The sequence below is a fragment of the Rutidosis leptorrhynchoides genome, chromosome 4, assembly GCF_046630445.1.
Source record: "Rutidosis leptorrhynchoides isolate AG116_Rl617_1_P2 chromosome 4, CSIRO_AGI_Rlap_v1, whole genome shotgun sequence".
Lineage (NCBI taxonomy): Eukaryota > Viridiplantae > Streptophyta > Magnoliopsida > Asterales > Asteraceae > Rutidosis > Rutidosis leptorrhynchoides.
Window position 1 is genome coordinate 97,016,647 of NC_092336.1, and position 19,586 is coordinate 97,036,232.

Sequence of the window (19,586 nt, forward strand, 5' to 3'; positions counted from 1 at the left end):
GTACTATTATTGCTTGCTATTCGTAGGAGCATATTTTTGGTTGTTAAACATTCAATGTTGGTTAAGACATCACCTTTTATTATGAATGCAAACTTATTTTGAAACAGCATATAGTATTTGACCTTGTAATGATCCTGTTGTTGATGATTCGTACACGATGGTTTTGTACGAGACATCACATTTGGTATCAGAGCATTGGTTGTAGGGAATTAGGTTGCATTAGTGAGTCAAGACCCGACCGAGTAGGATTCACTAATAGGACTAATCTACAACTTGCTAGTTTACTTGTTTCCGCGAAACTTACTGCACACTGCTGCTTATTTTTGCTGCTATATACCGTATGCTACTACATGATTTCACTACTGCATGCTACTATCTGCTTTCGATTTCATGATACTTGTCGTTATTGCCATGCTACTTACTGCTGTTGATGATCTGGACTGTCGTAGTTACTTTGCCTAATACGTGCTTGCTTTATGACTTACTGACATGGAAAAAGTTATTTTTCCTTGTTCAGATGTCGGATATTTCACCTGTTATCATTTTGGAGAGTGACTCGGACTTATCCGCCACCTCGCCTGCCATTGTTTCCGATTCTCATATCCCGTCGTCGACACCTTCCAGTGACTCTGGCGCTTCATCCTCTGGAGCCAGTAGCCATGCACCCGACCCAGTGATTACCTCAGACGGAGCCGAGGACCCACCGGAGATTCCAGCTCCACTTGCCCCAGGACCTCCAGAGCCACATCACCATCCCAGTTGTAGTGACCCGAACTTTTCCATGTTTATATATATTAATTGAGATTGATATTTACATGATTAAATGTTTCCAACATGTTAAGCAATCAAACTTGTTAAGACTTGATTAATTGAAATATGTTTCATATAGACAATTGACCACCCAAGTTGACCGGTGATTCACGAACGTTAAAACTTGTAAAAACTATATGATGACATATATATGGATATATATATATATATATATATATATATAGTTAACATGATACTATGATAAGTAAACATATCATTAAGTATATTAACAATGAACTACATATGTAAAAACAAGACTACTAACTTAATGATTTTTAAACGAGACATATATGTAACGATTATCGTTGTAAAGACATTTAATGTATATATATCATATTAAGAGATATTCATACATGATAATATCATGATAATATAATAATTTAAAATCTTATTTGATATTATAAACATTGGGTTAACAACATTTAACAAGATCGTTAACCTAAAGGTTTCAAAACAACACTTACATGTAACGACTAACGATGACTTAACAACTCAGTTAAAATGTATATACATGTAGTGTTTTAATATGTATTTATACACTTTTGAAAGACTTCAATACACTTATCAAAATACTTCTACTTAACAAAAATGCTTACAATTACATCCTCGTTCAGTTTCATCAACAATTCTACTCGTATGCACTCGTATTCGTACTCGTACAATACACAGCTTTTAGATGTATGTACTATTGGTATATACACTCCAATGATCAGCTCTTAGTAGCCCATGTGAGTCACCTAACACATGTGGGAACCATCATTTGGCAACTAGCATGAAATATCTCATAAAATTACAAAAATATGAGTAATCATTCATGACTTATTTACATGAAAACAAAATTACATATCCTTTATATCTAATCCATACACCAACGACCAAAAACACCTACAAACACTTTCATTCTTCAATTTTCTTCATCTAATTGATCTCTCTCAAGTTCTATCTTCAAGTTCTAAGTGTTCTTCATATATTCTACAAGTTCTAGTTACATAAAATCAAGAATACTTTCAAGTTTGCTAGCTCACTTCCAATCTTGTAAGGTGATCATCCAACCTCAAGAAATCTTTGTTTCTTACAGTAGGTTATCATTGTAATACAAGGTAATAATCATATTCAAACTTTGGTTCAATTTCTATAACTATAACAATCTTATTTCAAGTGATGATCTTACTTGAACTTGTTTTCGTGTCATGATTCTGCTTCAAGAACTTCGAGCCATCCAAGGATCCGTTGAAGCAAGATCCATTTTTCTCTTTTTCAGTAGGTTTATCCAAGGAACTTAAGGTAGTAATTATGTTCATAACATCATTCGATTCATACATATAAATCTATCTTATTCGAAGGTTTAAACTTGTAATCACTAGAATATAGTTTAGTTAATTCTAAACTTGTTCGCAAACAAAAGTTAATCCTTCTAAATTGACTTTTAAAATCAACTAAATACATGTTCTATATCTATATGATATGCTAACTTAATGATTTAAAACCTGGAAACACGAAAGACACCGTAAAACCGGATTTACGCCGTCGTAGTAACACCGCGGGCTGTTTTGGGGTAGTTAATTAAAAACTATGATAAACTTTGATTTAAAAGTTGTTATTCTAAGAAAATGATTGTTATTATGAACATGAAACTATATACAAAAATTATGGTTAAACTCAAAGTGGAAGTATGTTTTCTAAAATGGTCATCTAGATGTCATTCTTTCGACTGAAATGACTACCTTTACAAAAACGACTTGTAACTTATTTTTCCGACTATAAACCTATACTTTTTCTGTTTAGATTCATAAAATAGAGTTCAATATGAAACCATAGCAATTTGATTCACTCAAAACGGATTTAAAATGAAGAAGTTATGGGTAAAACAAGATTGGATAATTTTTCTCATTTTAGCTACGTGAAAATTGATAACAAATCTATTCCAACCATAACTTAATCAACTTGTATTGTATATTATGTAATCTTTAGATACCATAGACACGTATACAATGTTTCGACCTATCATGTCGACACATCTATATATATTTCGGAACAACCATAGACACTCTATATGTGAATGTTGGAGTTAGCTATACAGGGTTGAGGTTGATTCCAAAATATATATAGTTTGAGTTGTGATCAATACTGAGATACGTATACACTGGGTCGTGGATTGATTCAAGATAACGAGGACAGCTAGTTATAGGTTACTAACGAGGACAGCTGACTTAATAAACTTAAAACATCAAAATATATTAAAAGTGTTGTAAATATATTTTGAACATACTTTGATATATATATATATTTTTGTTATAGGTTCGTGAATCAACCAGTGGCCAAGTCTTACTTCCCGACGAAGTAAAAATCTGTGAAAGTGAGTTATAGTCCCACTTTTAAAATCTAATATTTTTGGGATGAGAATACATGCAGGTTTTATAAATGATTTACAAAATAGACACAAGTACGTGAAACTACATTCTATGGTTGAATTATCGAAATCGAATATGCCCCTTTTTATTAAGTCTGGTAATCTAAGAATTAGGGAACAGACACCCTAATTGACGCGAATCCTAAAGATAGATCTATTGGGCCTAACAAACCCCATCCAAAGTACCGGATGCTTTAGTACTTCGAAATTTATATCATATCCGAAGGGTGTCCCGGAATGATGGGGATATTCTTATATATGCATCTTGTTAATGTCGGTTACCAGGTGTTCACCATATGAATGATTTTTATCTCTATGTATGAGATGTGTATTGAAATATGAAATATTGTGGTCTATTATTATGATTTGATATATATAGGTTAAACCTATAACTCACCAACATTTTTGTTGACGTTTTAAGCATGTTTATTCTCAGGTGATTATTAAGAGCTTCCGCTGTCGCATACTTAAATAAGGACGAGATTTGGAGTCCATGCTTGTATGATATCGTGTAAAAACTGCATTTAAGAAACTTATTTTGTTGTAACATATTTGTATTGTAAACCATTATGTAATGGTCGTGTGTAAACAGGATATTTTAGATTATCATTATTTGATAATCTACGTAAAGCTTTTTAAACCTTTATTGATGAAATAAAGGTTATGGTTTGTTTTAAAATGAATGCAGTCTTTGAAAAACGTCTCATATAGAGGTCAAAACCTCGCAACGAAATCAATTAATATGGAACGTTTTTAATCAATAAGAACGGGACATTTCACCGGTGGTGCTGTGATTCCCGCAGAACTTGGGGAAGGTCCAGTTCGTAATAAGCATAAACATTGGTGCTGATGCCTTCCTGATGGACATTTAGTGCCGATCCCGCCTTTCAGATACCGACTGATGATGGCCGCCCGAGGAGAGCCACCCGTGCAGCCACCCCCAGCCGATCTAGACGACCCATCATCTGCCGACTCATCATCTGACGACTCATCCTCTGACGACTCCAGTGACGAGGATTCCGATGAGGACCCTGATGAGGCACCCGTGCAGCCACCCTCTACCCCGCCGAAGAAGCGGTATCGTTTCGACGGTACTGTTATTCCTGGGGTTAACGGAGGGAGATCATCCGTTAACGCACATGGACTGAGGACTAGAGTCACCGCCTGTAAGCGACTTGTGCCGTATCCTGCTGATCCCTTCATCCGTAAGCCTTACCGTTACGCAGCATCTACTTCTGGTGCCGGACCATCTGCACCACCAGCACCACCCGTACCGACTGCACCGCCTGCCCCACCATCTCCCTCTGTCTAGGAACTGACAAGGGAAGTGGAGACCCTCCATGCTCGGGTAGCTGAGCTCAAGGACCAGATGTCTCACGTAATGGACATCCTACACCCACCATCGCCATAGGACATTTGTAGTAGATTTCATTATGTAATCTCATTTGTAGTTTTATGTGTTACTTATGTATTGTGCGAACCTATGTTGATGTATGCAACTTATTATTAATGAATGGAACTTTGTGTTGTTTAATCCTTGTACGGTGTTCTATTTACGTTACTGTATGATGATCTTGTGGTATCTGAATCTATTTGCATTACTTAATTAACATGTGTTGTGTTGATTCCATGCTGGTTACCATATACTGTATTATTACTATTTGAATACTGGATTTTGACTTGAGTCAAAATTTTTGTTTAGAACATCAATGGCAAATGGAAGATCAACGCCAACCGCGGCAAAAATCGAGGAAATGATCGCTGAACGTGTGGCCGCAGCTTTAGCGGAAAGGAACCCCCAAGCTCCACCAGTTAACCCGCCCAGTCATAATGGATGCACATACAAAGAGTTTCAAAGCTGCAAGCCCCACAACTTTAGTGGAACTGAGGGGCCAGTTGGTTTCACTAGGTGGTTTGAGAAATTAGAATCTGTGTTCCGAGTTAGTAACTGCTCAAAGACGGACAAAACCAAGTATGCCTCATGTACGCTGTCTGACGGCACACTAACATGGTGGAACACACTGGCTCAAGCAAAGGGTATTGATGAGGCGTATGCCACTCCGTGGGAGGAATTCAAGGGGGCCATGATTGAAGATATTGCCCTAGGACTGAGATCCAGAAAATGGAGATTGAGTTTATGCAGTTGAAGGTTGTGGGAAACGACCTCGATGGTTACAACCGTAGGTATCTAGAATTAGCCCTGATGTGTCCTACCATGGTTATCCCGGAGTTTAAGCGCATGGAAAGGTACTTGTGGGGACTTCCTAAGTCCATTAAGGGAAATGTCACCTCGTCTAAGCCACCAAACATCCCGGAATCAATGCGCATGGCACATACCTTAATGAACCAAATCATCATCGATGAACCGAAAAAGGCAAAATCCGAAGCGGGTAGTAGTGATAAGCGTAAGTGGGATAACAACAAGGGGAGAACCTATGATCAAACCCTCGCTAAGAGGCACAACAACGGTGGGAGTCCCAATCCGAACACCAACTCAAACCCCAACTACAAGGGCAGTCTACCACAGTACAAGAGGTGCTACAAGCACCATACCGGGTACTGTAACGTTGTTTGTGAAAAGTGCAAAAGGACCGGGCATATTGGCAAGGACTGCAAGATCACCACCATGACTTGGAAGTCGAACCCCAATGGACTGAGAAAGTGCTACGAATGCGGACAGACGGTCCACTTCAGAAATGAGTGTCCCAACAAGCGAAAGGACGGCGGATCACCGCGTAGACGAGCTTTCAATGTAAATGCAAGGGATGCTCGTGAGAACCCCGACTTGGTCACAGGTATATTCACTATCAACAATTTATTAGCTTCTGTCCTATTTGATACTGGTACCGATAGAAGTTATGTATGTAGACACTTTTGCTCTAAGATAAATTGGTCATTAGTTCCTTTAAAGGAGAGTATGCTTGTAGAGGTAGCCAATGGAAAACTTGAGAAAGTTGACCAAATTAGCCGAGGAGCTATTATCAACATAGCTGGTGTAGATTTCGAGATTGACTTGATACCCATTAAGTTGGGAAGCTTTGATGTTATTGTCGGTATGGACTGGTTGACCAAGATAAGGGCAGACATTATCTGTGGAGATAAAGCTCTTCGTATACCACACGAAGATGGTGAGCCACTGATTATTTACGGAGAGAGATGTAGATTGAAACTGAATCTCATTAGTTGCATGAAAGCACAAAAGATCATGAAGAAAGGACGTCTTGCTGTTTTAGCACATGTGAAAATGTTAGAAATTGAGGTGAAGAGCGTGGATGACGTACGAATTGTGAACGAATTTTCTGATGTCTTTCCGGAAGAATTGCCTGGATTACCGCCATCGAGAGTAGTAGAGTTTCAGATCGATTTAGTGCCAGGAGCTGCACCCGTAGCTCGCGCACCTTATCGACTTGCACCTTCCGAAATGTAAGAGTTGCAGAGCCAATTACAAGAACTTCTAGACCGTGGATTTATCCAACCAAGTTTCTCGCCTTGGGGCGCGCCTATTTTATTTGTGAAGAAGAAGGACGGATCCTTCCGCATGTGTATCGACTACCGTGAACTCAACAAATTGACGATCAAGAACCGATATCCTCTTCCCCGAATTGATGATCTTTTTGATCAACTGCAAGGATCGAGCATTTACTCTAAGATCGATTTACGATCCGGTTATCACCAGTTGAGGGTGAAAGAGAGCGATGTGATGAAGACTGCATTCAGAACTCGTTATGGTCATTATGAGTTTCTCGTAATGCCATTCGGTTTGACCAACGCACCTGCCGTGTTTATGGAACTCATGAATCGTGTCTGTAAGCCATACCTGGATAAGTTCATTATCGTCTTCATAGATGATATCCTCATCTACTCCAAAAGCGAAGAAGAACATGAACAACATCTTCGTCTAGTGTTGGAACTCTTGAGACAAGATCAACTTTATGCAAAATTCTCCAAGTGTGAGTTTTGGTTGAAGGAAGTCCAATTTCTGGGTCATGTTGTGAGCGACCAGGGTATCAAAGTTGATCCCGCAAAGATTGAAGCTATCAGCAAGTGGGAAACCCCCACTACTTCGACTCATATTCGCCAATTTTTAGGTCTCACCGGTTACTACCGAAGATTTATTGAAGGTTTCTCTCTGATTACGCGTCCTTTGACCGCGCTGACTCACAAAGGGAAGAAGTTCATTTGGGAATCCGAACAGGAATCTGCATTTCAAAACTTGAAGAAGAAGTTAACCAACGCACCTATCTTATCACTTCCTGAAGTCAGTGACGATTTTGTCGTTTATTGCGATGCTTCGAAAAGTGGTTTTGGTTGTGTACTGATGCAACGAACAAAGGTTATCGCTTATGCCTCTCGTCAACTGAAGATTCACGAGCGAAATTACACTACTCATGATCTCGAGCTTGGAGCCGTTGTCTTTGCATTAAAGCTGTGGAGACACTATCTTTATGGAACTAAGAGCACTATTTTCACCGATCATAAAAGCCTCCAACACATCTTTGATCAGAAGCAACTGAATATGAGACAGCGTCGATGGATCGAGACACTAAACGACTATGATTGTGAACTTCGTTATCACCCTGGCAAGGCCAATGTTGTAGCTGACGCTTTGAGCCGAAAGGAGAGGATGGCACCTCTTCGTGTTCGGGCACTGAACATCACCATTCATTCGAACCTCAATAGCCAGATCCGAGCAGCCCAAGATGAGGCTCTCAAGGAAGAGAATATATATCATGAATACTTGAACATTCTCGTTTCTCGATTTGAAGTTAAGGAGACTGGACTCCGATGCTATGCCGGAAGAATTTGGGTACCTCATTATGGAGATCTACGGAACCTTATATTAGATGAAGCCCACAAGTCGAGATATTTGATTCATCCAGGAGCAGGCAAAATGTACCACGATCTTAAGAAACAGTACTGGTGGCCTAATCTTAAGAAGGACGTTGCAACTTATGTTGGGAAGTGTTTGACTTGCTCGAAAGTTAAGGTCGAACATCAAAGGCCATCTGGGTTACTTCAACAACTGGAAATCCAGCAATGGAAGTGGGAAAGGATAACAATGGATTTCATTACAAAGTTACCAAAGACGACGGGCGGATACGATACCATCTAGGTTATTGTTGACCGTCTTACTAAATCTGCACACTTTTTAGCCATGAAGGAAACAGATACGATGGAGAGACTCGCTCAACTATACATAAAAGAGGTTGTATCTCGTCATGGTGTACCTTTATCGATCATCTCAGATCGCGATCCCCGTTTTGCTTCCAGATTTTGGCGTTCTTTGCAAGAAGCCTTGGGAACCCGTCTCGACATGAGTACTGCGTATCACCCACAGACCGACAGACAAAGCGAATGCACGATTTAAACTTTGGAGGACATGTTGCGTGCTTGTGTTATTGATTTTGGAAAGGCTTGGGAAAGGCATTTTCCGCTAGCCGAATTCTCTTACAACAACAGTTATCATTCGAGTATTAATGCTGCACCTTTTGAAGCGTTGTATGGCCGCAAGTGCCGATCTCCTATTTGTTGGGCCGAAGTAGGCGAAACGCAAATCACCGGACCCTAGATAGTCCATGAAACAACTGAGAAGATTGTCCAGATTCAAGCGAGACTCAAGACGGCTCGTGATCGCCAAAAGAGTTATGCCGACCTTAAATGTAAAGACTTTGAATTCAACATGGGTGACCGTGTAATGTTGAAGGTCGCGCCTTGGAAAGGTGTGATCCGTTTTGGAAAACGTCGGAAGTTAAACCCGCGATACATTGGTCCTTTCGAAATCTTGGAGCGTGTTGGACCCGTTGCTTACCGTTTGGATCTTCCAACACAATTGAGCTCAGTTCACCCTACCTTTCATGTATCGAATTTGAAGAAGTGTCTTGCTAAACTGGAACATGTCATACCATTGGAGGAACTTACGATTGATGACAAACTCCACTTCGTGGAAGAGCCTGTCGAAATTATGGACCGTGAGGTCAAAACTTTGAAACACAACAAGATTCCGATCGTCCGAGTACGATGGAATGCCAAACGAGGACCTGAGTTTACCTGGGAACGAGAGGATCAAATGATGCAATAGTATCATCACCTTTTCCCAACTCCTCCATCTACCTCAGCTTAAAATTTCGGGACGAAATTTTCTTTAACAGGTGGGTAATGTAACGACCCTGGATTTTTCAACGTTTATTTATTAATATTTATTATTAAGACATGCGCATTAATAAATGTATCTTTATACGTTTACTTGTTATCGTACTTGACTTTACATGTCCCGACTTGTCTCTGTGACACACGAACTTTTCACGAATAATATTTTCAAATATTATTTACATTCATGATTAATTATTATTAGTCATTTTAATTAACTAAGGTTACTAGTTAATTACTTGGGCTTTATTTGATTAATTGCATACTTACTTGGACTTTTATTTATGGTTTTGGACTTGGAAGCCCACCCTACACACTTAATGGACTAGTGAGCCCATCTTTCATACTAGTATTACATTAAGAATAAGCATGGATTAATTAACATTAGTGAAAGGAATCTAGTTACTTGTATACTTGCACCATCTTCCAACACCAATTTGCTTTAATACCATTTCAAGCCAACACCTTCTCCCCATGCATGAAAGAAAGCTTTTGACCCTTCCCCTTTTGTGATAAAACCGTCGGCCAAATGGAAGCTAGGAGGGAGTTTTCTTTTCAAGTTTTGGTTACTTATTCACTAGTATCATCTCACATTTACACACACAAAATACTTACAACTTTCTCTCATTTTTTTTTCTCTCTCAAGACTTGTAAGTAACAAGCTTCATACTTCTTTCTTTTTCTTTATTAAAACCGAAATATATCAATAAGAACATCATCATTCTTACTTGTTAATTACTTGATCTTTGTTTGTTGATTACTTACTTGTTGTTTGTTGTTGTTAAGAATCAAACTTTCTAGTTTGTTCTTCATATTATCTTGTTCATTCAAGAACATACAAGAACCAAGGAGAATCAAGTTTATATTTTGATTCTTCCATAAAACTTGTTAAAGAAAGTTCATGAGTTGTAAAAACCATACTTGAGTTCATGTTTGTAAACTTAAGGTTTACTTTCTTAAAGATCAAAGCCTTGGCTTGAATCTTTAAAGTATGAACAACCATGAACTTGTCACTTGCAAATTTAACTTATTTCTTCCTTTTGTACATGCTTTAAATTCGTGATTGTTGTTAAACTTGGTCAAGTGTTACTAGTTAATCTTGATCTCATTTGTCTTGAACTAAAGTTAACTTTATAAGTTCAAGAACATGGAAGTATAACTTTCTAGTTATAACTTCATATACTTATGTTGGATCTAAGTTTATATAACTTATGGTCTTCTAAATTTGTTGTAAACAAGAGCTTACAAGCTTACATACATTTTTCAAGTTGAGAATCTAAGTTTCATAACTTATGGTTTCATTAAAGTGTAGATCCAAGTTTTGTAAATTAGGATCTAACTTAAGAACACTAGATCTAGACTTTCTAGTCTAGGATCTTTAAGGTCTAACTAAGAACTAAGTTCTACAACTTATTATCTTGATTATTTAGTTTACTTTCAAGTTTGTAGCTTAATATTACTAGTAGAACTCATGTATGTGTCGGATCTAAGATCTTGATGTAACTTTGGTTCATCAAACTACATACAACTCTTAAGTGAGTTGTGCTACATATCTTAGACTTACACTAGTGTTATGATGGTCAAAACTTGGTTAAAATGATGCAAACCCATCAACGAGTTGTACACTTGAAGCCATACGCATCAAGGATGAGAACCGTGATGAGCATCAAGCACCAAGAACCCACCGGAATACCTTTCTTACTGTTTATGGAACTGACCAGACTATCTGGGCTCCTAGAAAGTTGATTTTCAGTTAGTTCGGTTCGAGTAGATGATTTTCCGTTTAGACCTTGTCTTAATCCGAGTTACGGTTTAGGATCTATGGCCTCCCGAAAGTCACTACACCCTATTAACGTTGTGCTGAAATTTCAGACCTACTCGCACTTAAACCGTCACCACTGTCAAACGAAGACAATTTTGGTTCTGGAAATTGGTCAGAAACTAGGGGACTCATATACGAAGCCATGTCCACTGGTCTCACCTTAATTCAGTTTGTATAGAGGCCGTGGCGACTGAACGAAGTCAGCCTTTGTTTTAAACCCTATTCTTGGATGAAAACTTACTTTACCCTTTTGACTTAATGATGAATGATGATGATACTTAAGACCTAATTTACATACATTTAAACCTTTGGGAACGATTTACTGACTTAGTACTTTTGACTTAGGTTGAGGACTTTCGGACCAACCACTTGCTTACTTTTTCCGCGTATAGACTTTTACTACTTTCCACTGTGAGTTATAGCATCCCTTTTTACTTTAAACTATTTTGGGAGCTGAGAATACATGCGCATTTTACGTTTTACATACTAGGCACGAGTACTTAAACTTTATATATGTGTGGGTTATACAACGACATAAACTTTCCCCTTAGCTCGGTAACGTTTAGTCATTGGTCTTTGAACCGGTGAACGCGAATCTTAGATATGGATCCATAGGGTTTGACATCCCCACTCGGGCTAGTAGCGCTAGCATTTAAAGGGTGTTTAATACTTCGTAAACATACGCACTCGCCAAGTGTACTTTTAGGGGGTGATAAACGTTAAGTTAGTTACCAAGTGCCCACGGTTATACATATACTTTTCATACTGTTTTGAAACGCTGTTGAAGGACTGAAATCTCGTGGCCTACCTTACATTACTGTTATACTTAAACTATAGCTCACCAACCTTTGTGTTGATGTTTTTAAGCATGTTTTTCTCAGGTGCTTAAGGTTTGCTTGCTTCCGCTGTACTAGTCATGCTTTGTAGACACCCGCTGCGCTTATTAGAGATGTCACCGCATGAAACGTTTAATTTGCATTCAAACTTTATTACTTTTGAAATGATGTATTTGTAACGACCTATGGGTCACGTACTATTATTGCTTGCTATTCGTAGGAGCATATTTTTGGTTGTTAAACATTCAATGTTGGTTAAGACATCACCTTTTATTATGAATGCAAACTTATTTTGAAACTGCATATAGTATTTGACCTTGTAATGATCCAGTTGTTGATGATTCGTACACGATGGTTTTGTACGGGACATCACACATCACGTTAACCGGAGGAATCCCTTCCGAAGGTTAGTTGTCACACCCCCAAATTAGGGCCTAGGGTATTTGTGACTAATTATATCAAATCACAGTTGTATAAACGAGAACGACTCTATATGAGACGTTTTGAATAAAACATTTATTAATAAAACAGCGGAAGCATTACAAGTTTTACATCAAATTTAAACTGAAATAATAATAATAGTCTTAATGCAAAGTAAATGTAATGAAATGAAGACTCCATGTAGCAGCATTCAATTCATCAGGTAGCAATCATGGCAATCATCTTATTCGTCACCTGAGACAAAACATGCTTAAAGTGTCAACCAAAAAGGTTGGTGAGTTCATTAGTTTATCAAAATCAATCATTTCCGTTATAATAATAGGCCACAAGATTTCAGTTTCATAAATATCCGTACACTAGCAAGTGTATAAAAGCATTCTATAAGTTGTAGGCACCCGGTAACAAGCCTTAACGTTCATGTTTTACCCTCTGAAGTACACCAGATCAGGTGTGTTTAAAATAACCTCGAAGTACTAAAGCATCCCATAGTCAGGATGGGGTTTGTCAGGCCCAATAGATCTATCTTTAGGATTCGCGCCTACCGTACATAGACAAGTAGTTTAATGTTACCAAGCTAAGGGTATATTTCTAGTTTAAACCCACGTAGAATTAGTTTTAGTACTTGTGCCTATTTCGTAAAACATTTATAAAACATCGCATGTATTCTCAGCCCAAAAATATATATAAAAAGGGAGTAATGAAACTCACCTTAAATAGCAGTTGAAGTATTCCACGCAAGAAAGGAAAGTAAAGCAAGTAAGTGACCGAGATATCAACTAGAAGTAGTTCTTTAAGAGAGAAATGAGAGATTAAGGTGTAAGTTTGAAATGAGAAATGTATGTGGTATTTATAGTTGAAAATGTTAGGTAAAAAAAATTAAAATAAAATAAGTAAATCTTAAAAGTTAAAATAAGAAAAATTATTTTGTATTTTTATTAAAAGTAAATCTTAAAAGTTAAAATAAGAAAAAGTAGTTTGTATTTTTATTAAAAGTAAAATCTTAAAAGTTAAAATAAGAAAAAGGAGTTTGTATTTTTATTAAAAGTAAAATCTTAAAAGTTAAAATAAGAAAAATTATTTTGTATTTTTATTAAAAGTAAATTTTAAAAGTTAAAATAAGAAAAAGTAGTTTGTATTTTTATTAAAAGTAAAATCTTAAAAGTTAAAATAAGAAAAAGTAGTTTGTATTTTTATTAAAAGTAAAATCTTAAAAGTTAAAATAAGAAAAAGTATTTTGTATTTTTATTAAAAGTAAATCTTAAAAGTTAAAATAAGAAAAAGTAATTTGTATTTTTATTAAAAGTAAAATCATAAAAGTTAAAATAAGAAAAAGTAGTTTGTATTTTTATTAAAAGTAAAATCTTAAAAGTTAAAATAAGAAAAAGTATTTTGTATTTTTATTAAAAGTAAATCTTAAAAGTTAAAATAAGAAAAAGTAGTTTGTATTTTTATTAAAACTAAAATCATAAAAGTTAAAATAAGAAAAAGTAGTTTGTATTTTTATTAAAAGTAAAATCTTAAAAGTTAAAATAAGAAAAAGTATTTTGTATTTTTATTAAAAGTAAATCTTAAAAGTTAAAATAAGAAAAAGTAGTTTGTATTTTTATTAAAAGTAAAATCTTAAAAGTTAAAATAAGAAAAAGTAGTTTGTATTTTTATTAAAAGTAAAATCTTAAAAGTTAAAATAAGAAAAAGTATTTTGTATTTTTATTAAAAGTAAATTTTAAAAGTTAAAATAAAAAAAAGTAGTTTGTATTTTTATTAAAAGTAAAATCTTAAAAGTTAAAATAATAAAAAGTAGTTTGTATTTTTATTAAAAGTAAATCTTAAAAGTTAAAATAAGAAAAAGTAGTTTGTATTTTTATTAAAAGTAAATCTTAAAATAAAAGTAGTTTGTATTTTTATTAAAAGTAAATCTTAAAAGAAAAAGTAGTTTGTATTTTTGTATTTATTTATTAAAAGTAGATATAGTTTTAATTTTTTTTTTGTATAAAATTCTAAAAAGAAAATTTGTTTAATATATTTCTAAGAACATTTAACATTTTATTTCTATATTTGTTTAATTATTAAATACGAATTTTATATAAAAATTATTATTATATTTAGTTTTTATAAAAATTAAAATTTATGATTATTAATTTATAGTTTTTATTAGTTTTATAAATGTTATAATATTATGTATTATTTAGTTAATTATATATTCTATTAACTAAATAACAAAAGTAATATAAATATTATATATATATTCATTGATGTAATTATGTTATATTATATATCATAATCTTATTTATAATATTTATAATTATATTATATATTTTAAGCGTACGTTTATTCGGTCAACATTAAATTTATTCGTATATAACAACTCTAGGTATTTTAGTAAAATCGGAAGTCGAAAAGTGAGGGTTGTTATAGTACCTACCCGTTAAAAGAAATTTCGTCCCGAAATTTAGTTTTTGCCATCAATCAGCGTTGTTCGTACCTAAACGAGGATATTTACGTTTTATCTGGTCTTCACGTTCCCAGGTAGGTTCGGGGCCTTTCGTGAATTCCAACGGATAGAATATTGTTCTGTTTCATGCATTTAAATAATACGAACCCTAATTTCTTACAGGTTCTTCTGTAAAGTGCATTTTATCATTAATGCGGAGGTTATCTAAAGGATTAATAAGAGTGTCATTTGACTAGGTTATCCTTAAAAGGGATGATGGTGTTATACGAGCATTTTAGTAAACTGAACACATGAAATGTGTTATGAATAGTATTGAGCTTATTTAAAACTTTGAGTGTTTATGTCACAATATTAGGGTAGACAAAACAGAGAGTAGTTCATGAAAATTATAGTCATGAAGTTTGATAGAGATCATCATTGTTTACAACAAGAATATTGTAATGATGAATATAAGTTGAAAAAATAAAGTTTTATCACTACTGAATAATATGGATAAAACGATTTGATTATAGGAAGCGTATAAACGAAGCTATTGTAAAAGAGTGAATGAGAAATTAAATGTTCGCCTTAACTTTTGACGTAGTCACGATTGATTTTTGGAATTCAAGGGATTAAAGGAAATCTTCGTAATCCATAAGATTTGATTCTCCGGTAATTAAGGAATTTGAAATTTTCTTTGATTAAATGAGGTGAATTGCTTCAATTGCTGTGTTTAGAATTTTGCTATAAATTAGCTTCTTCCGTTTCATTATCTTCACCACTTCTATACTTTCTTCCTCAATTCATACTTCCAAAGATTGTGAGAATGCTCCATCCAGTTCTTATCCTGGATATTTTTCTGACTATCATTTCAGTCATTCTTCTTTTTCATTTACCACTAGAGGAATTTGTTTTCTTCTACTATTACCTTGGGGTTATAGTGTTTTTAATTCTCCCATGTCTTTACGTTGCAATACGTATTGATATACACGGTTTGTAATTTCGGTATCGTTATCGGGCTACATATTTTCCCTTATATGTCGGATCTCTTTGCCTTTTTATTCTCCTCTCGACTCTAAGTAAAGCGAGTAATGGTCCAGAATTTGTAGGTATGAAGTTTCGAATGGACCTACTGTTCTAAGCGTAATGTCACGATTTGATTTGGTAAATTACCAGAATTACTGAGGATAGAACTATCAAGAATATATTTGCTTGATATGTTCAGAGATTAAGTAGAATGTAAGAGTCGTGTAACATGGCAAATGATGATTATAAAGTCTATGAATCATCATCTTCCATTAAAAATTTAGCATGACTTACTGTAATATAATCATGTTGGCCTGACGTCATTATATTATACTAACTCATGCTTCAATTCTCAACACTACTTCAAATCATTCAAAATTTGAATTTAAATTTTACGGAATATAGAAACTTAAACAGTTTTCCTTTATGATGTAATAAAGATATTGCAAAGAGATAATTAATTGCGGACAAGAATCGTTATGAAGATATCTTTAGAAATATCGAGGATATTTATAACGAAAGATATGATGATATTTTAGAATTTCTAAAATCGATGGATAATGAAGAAATTCTTCTGTAAGGATTTAGAATGCGTAAAAAGATCTTCTGTGATTTCCTTCAGAAATCGAATCATCTAGATTCTTTGGTTATAGGTTTACTCCTTGGGATTTGTCCTTGGTCTCCTTCATGTTTTGCTCAATCCGTCTTTCAATACCAGATATTCTTTTGAGCTTTTCCAACACACAATTCTTTATTATCAAGCTTCTGGTCATTAAGGCCATCTACAGCTTTTGCTGCTTCATCAGCATTCTCAAGGTTAACTGATCTGAATCATTGATTATCAATCTGGTATGTTTTCAAGGATTTTGAAGAATGTACAATGTAATATATTAATGTGAATGTTAGATATTTCTTGGGTATTACCTACCCGTTAAAATATTTTCACAATTAACAGTTTGTACAAAAGAATTTTTAAATACAATCTTTATGAAAATATACATACATATATATTTTCTTCAGATGTAATTATGGATTTAATAAGTTAATATAATATTAAACTCATTTGATTTACGGTTGAAACGAGAATAAATAATCTCCAAAACTTTAGAGATTACATAATCGTCGCGGAATATTTCTTTAATGAAGTTATGAATCAATACTTCATCGTTCATTGTTATTAATATACCTCAGTAAATGATGTTGATGCTCGTAGATTTCTTGTGAAATTCATAAGGCACAAATGATGTTTTCGAGAAATTTTCGAGTACATCGAAAAAGAGGAGTGTAAAATCACACATGCATTTGAATAATACACTTAGTTTATTATGAAATGGAGTTTATTGTACTGAAGCAGTGATTAATGATTGTTAAGTCATTAACGAAGGATGTACATCATAGCGTATTAGTGATATGAATTAACCAAGTAGTACATACTAGTTAAGATTCACACGTAATAGTTTAGTACGAAAAGATTTATTATTGTTCCAAACCATATATATATAAAGTATACATATATAATTCTTCAGGAAGAATGAGTCAATACATCTTAACTCATTATTACTAATATTCCTTAGTATCTATGGGCGTATGATGTCGATTTTTGAGGTACCGATTATGATGTTGAGACGTGGGATGCTGATGTTGTTGTTGGTGAAGCTGATGCTGTTGGTGGTGATGCTGATAGTACTGGTGGTGCTGGTGCTGGTGCTGCTGTTGGTGCTGCTTGTGGTACTTGGTTAGTAAGTGTGAGCCTAGCTACCAAATCGCGCACTATTTCCTCCAGGGTTTCTACTTTACGCTCGAGTCTATGGATTTGTTCTACCCATTCCTCTGTAAGGTTTTTCAATTCTTGATATTTAGTTCGAAGTCTTCTAACTTCTTCTAATAACCCTTTCTGGTTAGAATTCGAGAGTAGAGGACGAATATTGTCGTTGGTTACATCGAGTCGACCTTCGAGGCAGAAAATCCTTGCGAAAAGAGTGAAAACGGTATTGCGAACAGGTTCGCCAGTAAGAGGATCGAGTACTCCGACGTTTGGTGGTAAGTTTGGCTCGTGATAAGGAGTACCATCTTCATTTCTCCATAGGGTGAGTATTTCGCGAACCCATCCCCATTTTCTAAAGAAATCACGGTAATTGATCGGTGGGTGTGCTCCTGTCACGCTATCTTTGGAGCTAGAAGAACTTGATGAATTAGGTGAGAAATCCATATTATGTGTTTGGAATAGGGTTTGATATGAAATGGGTGTTGAATATTGAATGATATATTCATCTCCTTGAATACGTATATATAGCAGAAAGATTTCCGTAATTTACGGAGGAAATTTAGGAAAAGTGTTAGACAAGGTCTATTGGGAATAGATATGCTAAGATATGATTTGTCTATACTCTAATAATGGCAGTATGACGTGTCGAGATTATAAAATGATAAGTATGTAATCTAATAATCTTTCGATTAAAGACTTTCAATTCGTATACTGTGATAACCCAATGACATTTCCCGGTTCGCAAACCGATGCATAAAGGCATAAGGCATATAGGTTCGTGATATAACAGGGAGTTATATACGTTTGAGTATGAATTATAGGAGTTTCAAAAATCTTGGATAATATTTCATGTAATACATATGTAATACATAAAACCAGGATAGATGACTAGGTGAGTTGTTCTTAATAAGTTCACCACTTATTAAGTGCGTAAGTGACTAAGTGTTGTATGATCACTATAGTCAGGTTTGATATTGTGCACCATACCCAAACATCTATGCCACCGCCGAGTCACTTGAATGATCAATTGTTACCGGTTGGCCCAGGAATTCTCGACCAAAATCTAAATTTGGCATTCGAAATCCGCAAGCGTCCCATAGTGGTACCAAGGATCACCCTAGGCCTTAAGTAGCGTTGACGTTCGAGTAATTTCACATTATCGTGTATGTTATAATCTTAAGATTTAAGTATAGTTTCTAAGGTATAGTGTAGCATTTATCAATTAAAGGCAACAATTAAAGGCACTATGGTCAAGGAAAGTTGTAGTCCTACATTGCTAAGGTACCTAATTGTATAAGGCACACATAAAATGCAATCCTGGTTCTCTACAATAACCTTGCTCTGATACCAATCTGTCACACCCCCAAATTAGGGCCTAGGGTATTTGTGACTAATTATATCAAATCACAGTTGTATAAACGAGAACGACTCTATATGAGACGTTTTGAATAAAACATTTATTAATAAAACAGCGGAAGCATTACAAGTTTTACATCAAATTTAAACTGAAATAATAATAATAGTCTTAATGCAAAGTAAATGTAATGAAATGAAGACTCCATGTAGCAGCATTCAATTCATCAGGTAGCAATCATGGCAATCATCTTATTCGTCACCTGAGACAAAACATGCTTAAAGTGTCAACCAAAAAGGTTGGTGAGTTCATTAGTTTATCAAAATCAATCATTTCCGTTATAATAATAGGCCACAAGATTTCAGTTTCATAAATATCCGTACACTAGCAAGTGTATAAAAGCATTCTATAAGTTGTAGGCACCCGGTAACAAGCCTTAACGTTCATGTTTTACCCTCTGAAGTACACCAGATCAGGTGTGTTTAAAATAACCTCGAAGTACTAAAGCATCCCATAGTCAGGATGGGGTTTGTCAGGCCCAATA